General features: G+C 39.7%; 1 pseudogene; it reads left to right on the top strand.

Moving 5' to 3' along the window:
- Nucleotides 1-305: 305 nt before the first annotated feature.
- On the top strand, nucleotides 306-5,928 carry LOC127180802 (extracellular calcium-sensing receptor-like; annotated as a pseudogene).
- The last annotated feature ends 2,639 nt before the right edge of the window (nucleotides 5,929-8,567 follow it).

Genomic DNA, 8,567 nt, shown 5'->3' with positions numbered 1-8,567 from the left:
TGTGTTGCTTTTTTATGGAGTAACACAATATTGTATGTATACAATATTATATTGTATTGTATACATATATATATTATGTGTGTCTGTATATATGAAACATGAAAACAGTATTTAATATCTTCCGACAGCATGAGAGAATAAGACTGTCATCTATTACAGGCACGCATGACCTGAAAAAAAAAAGTCCTTTGAAGTCATTGGCTATGTTCTCAATCATTTAGCCATATCAATTATGTCTATAAGAGTGCAAAATCTATATAAGATGATTTGCATTTGGTTGTTTGCTGTAGAGCTCAAAGGCTACGATGCTTCTCTTTCTTTACACACTCCTCCTTTTCCATCAGCTTGACACAAAGGCAGAAAACACTCCTTGTCAAACAATGGGAGACCCAAAATATCCACTGCTTTCCAAGGATGGAGATATAACTATCGGAGGTGTTTTTGCAATCCACAGAAAGGAATCATTACCTTCTTTTGAGTTTACACAAAAACCTCAACATCTGTTATGCTCAAGGTTTGTTACAGTGATGTTTTAAAAAACATCAGAGCTGACAATCATTTTCATACAAACTGTTTTTACATTAGTAGTAGTAGTAGTAAGAAATCTAGAAGCAGCATCTAGAAACTCATTTTCAACAGCAAACTTACCAATAACACCTGGAATTTGACTGTTTCGAGTTTGAATCATATGTGAAAACAAATAATTGTATGTTGTTTATCCCTTTAATGTATGACTGTTAATTTAGTTTAGCATACTAATTTTGTGTTTCATTTAACAGTGTGAATCTGAGAGATTTTCGTCTGGCGCAAATCATGATCTTCGCAATCGAGGAAATTAACAGAAGTGGTAGTTTACTTCCAAATGTTTCTATTGGATATCGAATCTATGATACTTGTGGATCAAGATTGTCTACAATGAGTGCAACTATTGGAGTGATGAATGGTCAGGACTTTGGACCAGGAGACACATGCAATGGACAGCCTCCTTTACATGCTATCATAGGAGAATCAGAATCTTCTGCCACAGTGATTCTGTCCAGAACTACAGGACCTTTTAAAATTCCAGTGGTAAGGAGCAGTAATACTAAATGTTTTGCAAATTACCATATGATTGTATAATTGTTTTCTGTGCTTTCTTTTTCAGTTAAGTCCTTCGGCCACATGTGAATGTCTCAGTAATAGGAAAGATTACCCCTCTTTCTTCAGAACTATTGCTAGTGACTACCACCAAAGCAGAGCACTTGCATATATAGTCAAATACTTTGGCTGGTCTTGGGTGGGAGCTGTGAACAGTGACAATGACTATGGAAACAATGGAATGGCTGTATTTCTTAAAATAGCCCAAGAGGAGGGAATTTGCATAGAGTACTCTGTGAAATTCTATCGAACAGAGACAGAAAAACTAAAAAAAGTGGTTGACACAATTAAAAAAGGCACAGCAAAAGTGATTGTTGCATTTGTTTCATTTGTCGAGATGGGATTACTTATTGATCAGTTGAGTATTCACAATATTGCAGGCTTCCAAATTATTGGTGTGGAGTCATGGATAACTACAAAGAATTACATCACTCCAAACAGTTTTCATTCGTTGGGAGGGTCACTTGGATTTGCAGTGAGAAAAATCAATATCGAAGGGTTTACAGATTATGTTATAAAATAATTCTGGGATACAATTTTTCCATGCTCACAGAGTGTGGGAAATTCTTCTCAATATGCATTAAACTGCAGCAGATATGAGGATCTATTTGCGCTAAAAAACTACAATGAAGATGTACCTGAACAAAGATACGCAAGCAATGTCTACAAAGCAGTTTATGCTGTAGCCCATTCACTTCACAGTCTACTCAAGTGCAAAGAACAAGAAGGTTGTGAGAAAAGACTGACAATACAACCACAGGAGGTAAAAGATAAAAGACAGATAAAGAATAAAAAGGGGAGCAAAAGAGGGATCATTATTTGTGCATATTTGAAATGTTTCCTTTTTTTTTTTTTTTGCTAGGTAGTTGAGGCTCTTAAAAGTGTCAATTTCACCATAAAGATGGGAGATCATGTGTGGTTTGACAGCACTGGTGGTGCAGTAGCCCAGTATGAAGTTGTGAACTGGCAGAAGGACTCTGATGGATCATTCCAGTTTAAATCAGTGGGATACTATGATGCCTCACTTCCCCCTCTCCAACGCTTAGTGCTTAATACTAAAAATATAATCTGGGCTAGAGGACAGCTGAAGGTAAGTGGCAATAACCTGCTTCTGCTACTAAGTTATTTTATATTAAGGGAACACCATATTAAAAACTAAAGAGTAAATACCCGTATTGACCTTTATGAAAGGCACGAGGAATACAGCATTAGTTTAGGACAGAAAATTGTTCCACCACACAAAACCATTTATGTTTTGAATAATGTCATTTGGTTTGAAAGCATCTAATGTGCCATTAGCTATTTGTCACATCTCTGTAAGTCAACACTTTACAAAAGTGTTCAATTCATTAGTATTAGCAAAGGCATTACTTGAGAAAATAATAATGATGAAAAGATTTAATAAAAGAATAAATAATACATAATAAAAAAAAACTTAGCATCTATTAGTCTATTTAAATGTATAAATGCACTTTTGTTTATTGTTAATATGTTTGTTCATAACTGGCAGGGCATAGTGCAGTAGATAACTCACAAAAGAACAGAATATCCAAACAACAATCTTTACAGAGAAAATCCAAAAACGCAGATCAGCAAAACACAACCAACGTAACACATACAATGACCATGAACTCTGGCTCAAACTAAACTGAACTAAACAATAAGTATTTATACACAGGGTAAATGAGGGAACTAATAAGATAATTAATGACATGAGAGGTGGCTGAAATGACTAATTAACAATACTGAAAAACCTAGACAGGACAGACAAACTAAGAGCAAAAGAAACTGATGAACACAAACTGTATAATCATGACAATAACAAATATGTAAGTATTTGTATTTGTTCATGGTGAGTCTTAATGTATTAACTAATGTGTTGTACCTTCCTAAAGATGTTTCTGAATTGTTTGTAAGATTGTTTGTAAGCAGTTGCTGTGGAAAATTAACAATACGATCCCTGCGAGGGAAAATATGCTGCATCTGAGGCTTCACTTTGAGATCTTTTAAATGCACATTTGGCAGTACACGCCACCCAATCTTTTACCAGTTTTCATTTTTTTTGGACATTTTGCTGGTCATTGTAGTTGGAGGCATAGCAGTGACTTGCAAACAAGGGAAGAGAGCTAGTGCACTAGTCAAGCTCTATTCAGAACGACTATTCAGAACTGATTGCAACATGAAATTTGGAGGGAAATTACAAGGCAGTGGGAAATATGTTTTCATCATGAAAGTTGGTGTACTGATGTAACAACGTTGAAGATGTTGTGCTGTCCCGATCTTGAAGACCTCTTCATCAAACTTAAGCCTTTTTACTCAGCGCTGGAGTTTTCCTTGTTAATTCTCGTTAATTCTTGTTAATTCTTGTTAATTCTTGTTAATTCTTTTACATTGCAACAGTTGGCACATTGCAGAGCTGTAATTACATGCCTGTTTTGACAGCACTGAGTGGTAGGTTTTTTTAAGCTGCAGGCACCCATTTGGACAAGCTCACAGATACTGTAACATACTACATCAGTTTCTCTGAGAATATGTGCATTCCTACCAAGACTCACTTAAGATAAACACATGGTTTGTGTGTGGATAGGCCTGAAAAGGCACCCGTTTGACTTTCTCTCAATGCATTTATTAACACACATGTTTGTCAACCCCCTCTCCCTATGAATTACATCTCCCCCTCTCCCTCTCCCTATCTATGAAGAAGGTGTGTGTTGGGTCATCACCCAGGTCTGTCAACATGAAACTGCACTACATGCTGAAACATCTTGACAGACCAGGGATTTATGTGAGTATCTTGTTGATGGATTTCAGCTCGGCTTTCAACACCATCACCCCTGCTCTCCTCCAGACCAGATTAACCCAGATCTCCGTTCCTAGCTCCATCTGTTTTTTGGATCACCAGCTTTCAGAATGATAGGCAGCAGCTAGTAAGGCTGGGGAAATTCACATCCAACATCTGTACAATCAGCACTGGTGCACCCCTGGGATGTTTGCTCTCCCCACTACTCTTCTTCCTATACACCAATGATTACATCTCCTCCTGAAGTTTGCTAATACACTCATCTGCCTCATTCAGGACAGGGATGAGTCTGCTTATAGTCAGGAGGTTAAAGGGCTGGTTGTCTGGTGCAGTCATAACAACCAGAACAACACTATAGTAACTGTGGGGTCATTCAAGTTCCTGGCCACTACAATCTCACAGAACCTAAAACGGGGTGCTCATATAGGCCCAGCAGAGGTTGTATTTCCTTCACCGGCTTAGGAAGTTCAACCTGCCACAGATGCTGCTTCTTTAGTTCCACTCTGTAGTTACAGAGTCTGTCTTCTACCCTTCTGTAATTGTCTGGTTTGGCTTAGCTACCAAATCAGACATCAGAAGAATACAGCAGTTAGTCTAGACTGTTGAGAAGTCACCCCTGCCCACATTCCTAGATCTGTACTCATTCAGAATAAGGAAAAGGGCTTGTAAAATCACTCAAAAGTTAGGACCGTTTTTAGGAAATATTGTTCTGTAACAGCTTTTGTCTTAAACGTAGTCTGAAATTTGCCACGATTACTTAACAGATAAGAAAGGATTCTAAATTTAAGATATTTCTGTAATATGCCCTCTGACTCTGATTCTGATCATTTTTACATGCAGAAGCCAAGTTCTGTGTGCAGTGAGAGTTGCCCTCCAGGCACTAGGAAGGCTGCACAAAAAGGAAGACCTGTCTGCTGTTATGACTGTATTCCATGTGCAGAGGGAGAAATCAGTAATGAGACAGGTAATCTTCACGACATCTTAAAGTTACGAAAACTGGTTAGTTGCCCTTCTATTGTTCATTAAAGAAACTGTTTCCCTTTTATATCTAACTAGTAATTACATCTTCCTTTACAGATTCAATTAACTGCAAGCAGTGTCCAGGGGAATACTGGTCAAATGCTGAGAAAAATAATTGTGTGCTAAAGATTTTAGAATTTCTTTCATTCACAGAAATTATGGGTATAGTGCTTGTCTTTTTCTCACTGTCTGGAATAGGAATAACTGTGCTGGTGGCCATCTTATTTTACAGCAAGAAGGACACCCCCATCATAAAAGCCAATAACTCAGAGCTGAGCTTCCTGCTGCTCTTCTCATTGACACTGTGTTTCCTCTGTTCACTCACTTTTATTGGACGGCCTACTGAGTGGTCATGTATGTTGCGTCACACAGCATTTGGGATCACTTTTGTTCTCTGCATCTCCTGTGTTCTGGGGAAAACAATAGTAGTGTTAATGGCCTTCAAAGCTACACTTCCAGGAAGTAATGTCATGAAATGGTTTGGCCCTGCACAACAACGACTCAGTGTTCTTGCCTTTACACTTATACAGGTTCTTATATGTGTGCTTTGGCTAACAATATCTCCTCCATTTCCCTACAAAAATATGAATTATTATAAGGAAAAGATCATTCTGGAGTGCAATCTGGGGTCTCCTATAGGTTTCTGGTCTGTGCTGGGTTATATTGGACTACTTGCTGCCTTGTGCTTCATTCTGTCTTTTCTGGCTCGTAAGCTACCTGATAACTTCAATGAAGCCAAATTCATTACATTCAGTATGTTGATATTCTGTGCTGTATGGATAACATTTATTCCAGCTTATGTCAGTTCTCCTGGAAAATTTACTGTAGCTGTGGAGATTTTTGCCATTTTAGCCTCAAGCTTTGGTTTACTATTCTGCATATTTGCACCTAAATGTTATATCATCCTTCTTAAACCTGAACAAAATACAAAGCAAAATATTATGGGAAAAACAACATCTAAGTCCTACTAAAAAAACAGTTACAGTGGAGTTACAGATTTATTACATTTACAGTTTCAGATTATTGTGATTTGTGAATTTGAAAATTCAATTTCTACTTAGCTAGCTAATTTGTGTGTCTCTTGAGCAAACATCATAGGCAAATTGAAAGCTACAAGAGAATAAAGGTGTACGATGTTCAAAAGATCCGTCTTTCAATCAGGCGTTTACAGATATACATGCCTGTACATGAAAGTACAGAAATGTGGTACATCCAATAATTCATCAGTTGTAATTTCAACGTCATGGAATATCAAATAACATCATAACAGTGTGCGTGTAACGGAGTGAAAGGCACGTGAAGCGGGCGGATCCATATGCAAAGCTTTACTGGATTGAGACAGAGACATTGTTATAAACTGGCAGGGTCGAACAACAGCAAACAGGTATATGAGGACAAGACACAAGAGCAATCCAAGACAGGCGATGGTCGATCAACGACAAACGTAATCCAGGGGGCTAGGCAAAAGGGTAATTCAATAAACATTCAAGAGATCCAGGGCAGGCAGTGAAACAGACAAAATGAGATAACTAGGCGAGAATACAAAACTCCGAAAACTAGACAAAACACAGGAAACAAGGAAATGGCTCCGTAAAGATTGCTAACACTAAGAGAGTGCTAAATGCCACGTACAATACTCAGCAACTAGGAAGAGGAAGTACAAGGCTTATATTAGTGTGCTAGATTGGTTACAGCAGTGTGTGTCATCAGCGCAATGAATGATGGGAAAGGTAGTCCGGGGTGTGGTGCAACAGTCTGTGTAATGTGAAATGTCTGTAGGATGCAGAGGCATCTCTGGTGGCGGGCAGACCGGACAGGATTTATGACAGAGTGCCTCTTGGAACACATGAAAACTAAAGAATATTTCTGGGGATCAACTTTCCCTTGCTGCATCCAATGTTTGTGAACCTTTTTGGCAGGAGCTGATGAGTCACAGTGTTATTTATTTATTTGACTATTTTTGAATATAGGAACCTTGGAACTATGGGCCCTGGCATAGAGGTGGGCACTTTAGGGACATACCTAACCAAGTCAGAGGCAAACGTATCCTCTTGAATTAAGAAATAATAGGGAGGGAGACTGTCTTTAAGTTGAAGAACTTATCTGGAACCTCCTCAATGGGTTCAAAAGGGCCACTGCACAAGCCCTCCAGAACCACCTCTAGGTTCCACGAAAGGGCACCTTGGTGCACTGTGCTGGCCTCAGCCTCACAGTGCCATGGAGGAAACGAGTGATGAGTGGGTTTCTTTCCAACGACTGACCACCCAGAGGGACATGGTATGTCGCTACAGTCGGCACGTAAATATTCAATGTGGAGGGAGATAATCCCCAGCAGAAACGCTCCTGCAGACACTGAACTGAACTGTACCAGTTCACTGGGTCTTGCAGTCACTGTCCGCACCAACAAGGGAACAGTTTCCATTTCAGGGCGTACTGTTTCCTTGTGGTGGGAATTCTGGACTGGAGTATGTTTTCAACAACCTCATTTGAAAGACCTGATGCTAAGAGCTGTGCCCTCCCAGGGGCCATGCCCATAGCTTCCATAACTCCAGGTAAGGGTGAAGGATGGAGCCCCTTGCCGGAGAGTGGAGGTTCCTCCTGATCGCAATCTGCAAGGGAGAGCCGTCGAGAAGGGACATCAGGTCAGAGAACCTTGGCCGGCCATAACAGGGCCAACTAGCATCTTTATTTGTAGCTACGGCACATTCAACTGTGAGCAGGTTTTTGAACACGGCAATGGTGTGCAAACACACTGGCCTGACCTGCTGCCCTATAAGCTTTCTGTACCAAGGTCAATGTTTTTCTGACCAACTTGAAGGGAAGCTCTGGGGGTTTCAGAGACGATGTTGTGGAGGGAGAGAGATAGCTTGCAAAGCATCTGCTCCACCCTCGACATCACCCCATATCCCTGCTCTTTCAGCCCCACAATGTTGGAATAGTTTGTAACAGTAGGGCTGTAGAGACAAGATGAATACAGTTTATTCCATGACCTCGACACCTTGATGTGGAGGTCGAGAAAAAACAGAAGACCCTGGCATGGAGGTTTAATCAAAATTGTAGCCAGTGTTTGTCTGACTTGGGCTTTTGATGAAGGTCCTGCTTCTTGGGAAGCCAATTGATTTTTAATTTGGCTACAGCACGAGTGACAACCTCCATAAGCTTCTCATACATGAGGAACTGTGGCCGTGAGTCCATAGTGTCCTCAGTATCGATGCTTATCACATCAACCTCCTCAGAGAAAGAGAGATGAAGCACCTGGTTCTCACTCTGGGGGAAGAAACCGCTGAGCATGCTTCCAAACCCTGAGAGGGAGCCACGGATCTAGCAGGTGAGGACCGAGATAAAGAAGAGTAACCTTAGATATTCTCCTCTCTCTGTTTTCAAGTTTGAAAACAAAAATATGAATTATTGATGATGACAGTATAATGATAGCCATGTACTTCATGAGATTATTACATGGTGCGATGGAAATTAAATACCAGTAAAACAATGGAGATGGTGGTTGATTTTAGAAGAAAAATAAAAAAAAGCTTTTAAATTAAAACCTGTGTATAATCGCTGATAGAGTAGAAGAGTACAAACTTCTTAGAACACCTTGGAGTACTTACAT

Source organism: Labeo rohita, chromosome 18, assembly GCF_022985175.1.
Source record: "Labeo rohita strain BAU-BD-2019 chromosome 18, IGBB_LRoh.1.0, whole genome shotgun sequence".
NCBI classification, from domain to species: Eukaryota; Metazoa; Chordata; class Actinopteri; order Cypriniformes; family Cyprinidae; genus Labeo; species Labeo rohita.
The sequence above is the reverse complement of the archived record's forward strand: the minus strand, read 5'-3'. Positions and strand labels throughout refer to the sequence as shown.